The 6,000-nt window shown below is 45.5% G+C and overlaps 1 protein-coding gene across 2 annotated transcripts in view; it reads right to left on the reverse strand.

Moving 5' to 3' along the window:
• mef2b (myocyte enhancer factor 2b) overlaps positions 1–4,484 on the reverse strand; it is a 161,917-nt gene extending 157,433 nt beyond the window's left edge. For both annotated transcript variants that reach the window (XM_078198625.1, XM_078198626.1), the window contains exon 1: positions 3,973–4,484. The gene's annotated coding sequence lies outside the window, so the exon portion shown is untranslated. The remainder of the gene's footprint in view (positions 1–3,972) is intronic.
• Between the last annotated feature and the right edge of the window lie 1,516 nt (positions 4,485–6,000).

A 6,000-nucleotide genomic window follows, 5' to 3' on the forward strand; every position in this document is an offset into this window, starting at 1 on the left:
TTGACCTCAGGATATCCCAACGCGCCCTGCAATGAAGTTCTTTTATAATCTATTTACTAGTGAATCGGGGGAAACACCGCAGCCAATTTGCGTACAGCAATGTCGTAGAAGCAGCAATAGAATGAATAACAAGGTAATCTGTGATGTTGATTGAGGGATAAATGTTACCCAGGACACCCTGATGTTTGAAATAGTGTCATGGGATCTTTTACATGGAGCTGTGAGGGCAGAGAGGGCCTCAGTTTAGCCATTCGTACAGGGGTGTCATCCTGGCTTACATGCTCAGATTTCTGGAGCTTTTCGCAGGCTGGAGTTTCTGTTGTGCACTCTCTCAGCAGTTAGTTCCTTCGCACAGAATTATTACTGCACGGAAAAGGACATCATCGTGTCTGTACCGGGCCTCCAAACGAGCACCATGACTTAATGTCATTCCCCTGCCTTTTTCCCCATATCCCTGCACATTGTTTCTGTTCAAATAATCATCTAATGCCCTCTTGAATGCCTCGATTGCACCTGCCTCCGGCACATTTCCAGGCAGTGCATTCCAGACCCCAACCACTCGCCGTGTGAAAAAGATTTTCCTCTCATCACATTTGCTTTTTTTGAAAATCACCTTCAATCTGGGCCCTCTCATTCCCAATCCTTTTACAAGTGGGAATAGTTTCTCCCTATCTACTCTGCCCAGCCCCTTCATGATGGGGCAGCACAGTGGCGCAGTGGTTAGTACTACTGCCTGACAGCACCAGGGGTCCTGGCTCAACTCTGGCCTTTGTTGACAGTGTGGAGTTTCTCCCCGTGTCTGCGCGGGTTTCCTCCGGGTGCTCCGGTCTCCTCCCACACAGATATGCGAGTTAGGTTGATTCGCCATGCTAAATTGCCCCTTAGTGTCAGGGGGACTAGCTAGGGTAAATGCATGGGGTTATGGCGATAGGGCCTGGGTGGGATTGTTGTCAGTGCAGACTCAATGGGCCGAATGGCCTCCTCCTGCTCTGTAGGGATTCTATGATTTCGAACACCTCCATCATATCTCCCTTTAGTTTTTTGCTCTCCAAGGGGAACACTCCCAACTTCTCCAATTCATGCTCATAACTGAAGTTTCTCATCCCTGGAACCTCTTCCGCCCTCTCTGTGATGTGTTCATTTGTGGCACCCAGAACTGTACACAATATTCCAGTCTGAAAGATCACATTTTGGGAGAAATTCCAGTCTCCAAGCATCTTGATGATAATTTTCAGTGCCCAGAAAACCCCTCATGTATTAATATAGAAGCTGCAGTTAATAATTGGCTTCGTGGAGTACCTATCAAGAGCAGAACTTGTGTCTCGAAATTCTTTGACGTTATTGTGATTGGCCGCTGTGGGTTCGGTGAAAACCCTAGATGTATGAGGCAAGTTTTTTTTTTACACAGAGGGTGGTGGGTGCCTGGAACTTGCTGCCGGGGGAGGCAGTGGAAGCGGATACAATAGTGACTTTTAAGGGGCGTCTTGACAAATACATGAATAGGATGGGAATAGAGGGTTATGGTCCCCGGAAGGGTAGGGGGTTTTAGTTCAGTCGGTGCAGGATTTGGAGGGCCAAAGGGCCTGTTCCTGTGCTGTAATTTTCTTTGTTCTATAAGTGTAAACAGAAATTTCGTAAATCTTCTGCCAAAATTACACCAGCTGATTGGTAGAACACTGGGAGGAAATTTGCAGCGATAATCTATTTTTCAAAATTTGGTGAAAGTGCTTGCTCGTGCTTGGGGCACACTCTGCCACAGACTACGGGCATTCTCCGACACCCGAGACCAAATAGCCTTTCTTCATAGCTGAGGATAGGAAGTCGGTGCCGATAAGTTATTCGACTGTGTGAGACTGCACTCAGTATCACCTCTAATACTAAATTAACCCAAGTGTCAGGGGGATTAGCAGGGTAAATATGAGGGGTTGTGGGAATAGGACCTGGGTGGGATTGTGGTCGGTGCAGACTTGATGGGCTGAATGGCCTCCTTCTGCACTATAGGGATTCTATGATTTCAGACAGGAGTCACGCCAGCAAAATGGAAAAAGAATCTTGCTGAATTCACACCTCCACAGTCCAAAGAATTAAAAGCCCATTGTAACCGGTTCTCTGAAATCAATGAACTCAATACTGGGAAGCTCTGTTCACCACAAGACAAATTGCGTTCACACCAACATCACAAGCCAGCTTTCAATATTTAACTTAAAGAAAGCCTTCGCAGGCCATCATAGTCAGGCAACATCAAAGAACACAACATATTCAGGCAATGTCACTTCAACTGACAATAAACACAAGAGCACATCCAAAATTTGGTTGCCTGTGATTTAACTCACATCAAGTCCTTTTCACCCATCACCTGTCTAGTCTGACCTACATGGGCTCCCAGCCTGCCAATGCCTAATTCCTAATACTATCATCCTCGTGTTCAAATTCCTTCATGGTCTCACCCCTTCCGATCTCTAACCTCCTCCCAACCCTCTCGAGATCGCTACACTCTTAGAATGCTGGTCCCTTTTGCATCCCTGATTTTAACTGCTCCACCAGTGGCAGCCGTTCCTTCAGCTGCCGGGACCTAAGCTCTGGAATTCCTTCCCTAAACCTCTCTGTCTCCCTCTTTAAGCCACTTCTTAAAGTGGCATGGTGGCACAGTGGTTAGCATTTCTGCCTCACAACACCAGGGATCTGGGTTTGATTCCCGGCTTGGGTCACTGTCTGTGTGGAGTTTGCATGTTCTCTCCGTGTCTGCATGGGTTTCCTCCCACAATCCGAAAGACGTGCTGGTTCGGTGGATTGGCCATACTAAATTCTCCCTCAGTGTACTCAAACAAGCGCCAGAGTGGCGACTAGGGGATTTTCACAACAACTGAATTGCAGTGTTAATGTAAAGCTACTTGTGACACTAATAAATAAACTTTCAAACCTACCTCTTTGACCAAGCCTGTGGTCACCTGTCCCTAATATCTCATTGCCAAATTGTGTTTTAAGCATTCCTGTGAAAAGGCTCAAGACATTTTACTATAGTAAAGATGCTACATAAATGCAAGTTATTGGTGAAATTAGACAAAATGTTATTTAATCAGAGCATTAAATAACTGTTAAGTGAGCAAAAAATCCATGAAGATGATAAACACCACCTTCAGATATAACATATATATATATAAATAAATGTACTAAATGCATTCATAGATGAGTACAAAATCATATATAACCTCTCTGTTTCATTGCCATAGGCCTGTAGGGTTATGGAGAGAGAAAGAAACCATTGGGATTGTTTTGGACTGCTGCAGCACAGACCTAAAACAGACAAGATAGGCCGAATAGCCCCCCCATCAACTGCAAACTTGTACGGTGCAACTTTTCACTTTCAATATCGGACTCGCTCAACTGATTTTCCTTTGAAAATGCCACCTGCAGATCTTTTGAAATAAAGCGCAGTTCCGTATTTTGAAACGGGGTTGTTAGCTGTCTCATTCTTTTGTGCTTTTTTTTAAAAAACAAAAACATTTAATGGTGTTTGCCACATGGCTGCAAAGTGTCTCAGAGCACTTCACATCCCATCTATCACTGGGATACTGGGACTGTTGTTACGTAGGGAAAAACATCCATCGAGTACACAGCGAGATCGACAAATAGTATTGACCCTTTAATCTGTGCCTTTGGGTGCGGGAGAAATGTTGGCCAGGACTCCAGAACTCCTTGCTCTTTTAACAGCGAGAGTTAGTGCTCACCTGCATTTTCTATATGGACATGCTCCCGTTTCAATATCCCACCCAAATAACAACTCCAACAATTAAATCTCAATCTATACAGTTCTGAACCTGGACTGCCCCGAGGTAAATCTGAGTTGGTCCATATGTATTTGTCCTGTAATACATCCTAATGACTTCTTACACATTTAATCTAATCAAATTGCTTGTTTAATACACATCCACCGCAGAGATATCTCCCTGCGGTTACGAAGATGCCACTCACCTGATACTGGAACCGATCTCCCAAAAAATCCACTCCTCTGGCGATTTCTGATTTAAACTTCAACACACGAGGGAAATCCAGCCCGAGATGGTTCAAAACTGGACACGATTGTTGGAGATTTATATTAAAAAAAACTGTTGCTTTGTCAAATGCACCGCCTTATCCTCCTTTAGGGGTTTTTTTAAAACGCAATTTTGGCGCAGAGAATGTAGAGGCTAAATCAGTAACACAGAGAGAGAGAGAGAGAGTGGAGGGAGCGAGAGGAAAAGGCAAGTCAAGAGGACAAAAATGCTCTCAAGTGTACCGAAGATCCCCAGGAGCTGTGACAGCCCCTGTCAATGACTGGAGTGCCAAGTGGCCGGCCTCATTACACTGCCCCCCTCTTTCTCTCTCTCTCTCTGAGCCGCACTTGAGCTGGTGCTTTGGGTTTATTGGAAGTGGGGTGAAGAGAGAGACTCCTTTCTTCCCCTCTCTATCAGTCACTCAGGCAGGCGCTGCCTCTGTCACTGATCAATGCCGCGGCCCCACGTGAGCCTCCAGCTGATGTGTTTGTTACAAAAAAGTTCCTTCAGTTTCACGGCGGCCCCGCTCCCATTGGCCCGCCCGCGTTCCATCATTAGCAGACGCCTGCTCCCATTGGTCGCCGGGCTTCCTGTATCAATTCCCCCTCGCCGCCTGATTGGCCGCCTTCTCACCGCCTCTCCCCATTGGCCGGCGCGCTTGTCACACACTCCCGCCTGTCAGGGGGGCAATGAAACTGGAGCACTTTCTGGGTCTGAGCCTCTGCAATTGTTATTATATCCATAAATGTACTTTAAATATATATTCTTATTATTACAGCGAGGATTATTTTCATTCTCCGCCCTCCCCCCCCCCTCTCTCTCTCTCCCTGTTTGGGCATCAGGCGGACTTTGCGTTGTGGCGCATTTATATAAATGAATCTAATATTAAAAAAAGGGGGCAAATCCCAATACTGTCACTGACTCCAGCTTATAGAGACCAGGTCCAAATAAACCCAAAACAGCTGATGAAACGAAAAGAAAAAGAAGAGAGAGAGTGGCCCATCGCCACTTCTCACTGTATATTTTTAATAGTGGGGAGGATCCACAAACGACGCGCCCACGTCTTCTTTAATTTTCCGACCCCACCTTCATCCTGAAATGTGTGTGTGTGTGTGTGTTGTGAGTGGTTGCATTTTGGAGACGCTCCCTTGCTTCATTGCATTCTCTCAACTCCATTTTAGCTCCTGTTTTAGCACTTCTGATAACAGATCTATATATTTTTTACAAATATATATATAAAACATGCACCTTATGCTGAGAAATATTATGAATTAAAGGGATGAAGGTTGTGGTTCCTAACCTGTAATCAGAGCTGGAGCTGATAGCCTGCAGTACAGAAATAGTTGTCGGGAAACCAAGATATATATCCCAGTTCTGGTCGATGCTGAACATCCTCCTGACACTATTTAAAGAGCAGAGATTTCTCCCAGTGCCTCAAGCCAGACTCAAAAAGTGTGTACAGTTTCACAAACAATTCACTGAAAACTCCACTTCTCTCATATCTTCTGTAGCATAAACATTTGACACTCTCCACCTCCCCAACTTCTGCATTGTCATTTTGTTGAAGTCAAGACTCATTGTAGTATCTAATCTAAATCATAGGGAAAGAAGCAGGGCATGTTTCTTTATTTATTAGTGTCACCAGTAGGCTTACATTCACACTGTAATGAAGTTACTGTGAAAACCCCCTGCTCACCACACTCCAGCGCCTGTTCGGGTACACAGGGAGAATTTAGCATGGTCAATGCACCTAACCTGAACATCTTTGGACTGTGGGAGGAAACCGGAGCACCCGGAGGAAACTCACGCAGACATGGGGAGAATTGTGTAAACTCCACACAGACAATGACCCAAACCGGGAATCGGACCCAGGTCCCTGGTACAGTGAGCAGGCAGTGCTAACCACTGTGCCACCATGCCACCCCGTGCCACTGGGCATGTGGAATTTTCAGATAGTTCAAAGACA

Source organism: Mustelus asterias, chromosome 26 (assembly GCF_964213995.1).
Source record: "Mustelus asterias chromosome 26, sMusAst1.hap1.1, whole genome shotgun sequence".
Classification (NCBI taxonomy): domain Eukaryota; kingdom Metazoa; phylum Chordata; class Chondrichthyes; order Carcharhiniformes; family Triakidae; genus Mustelus; species Mustelus asterias.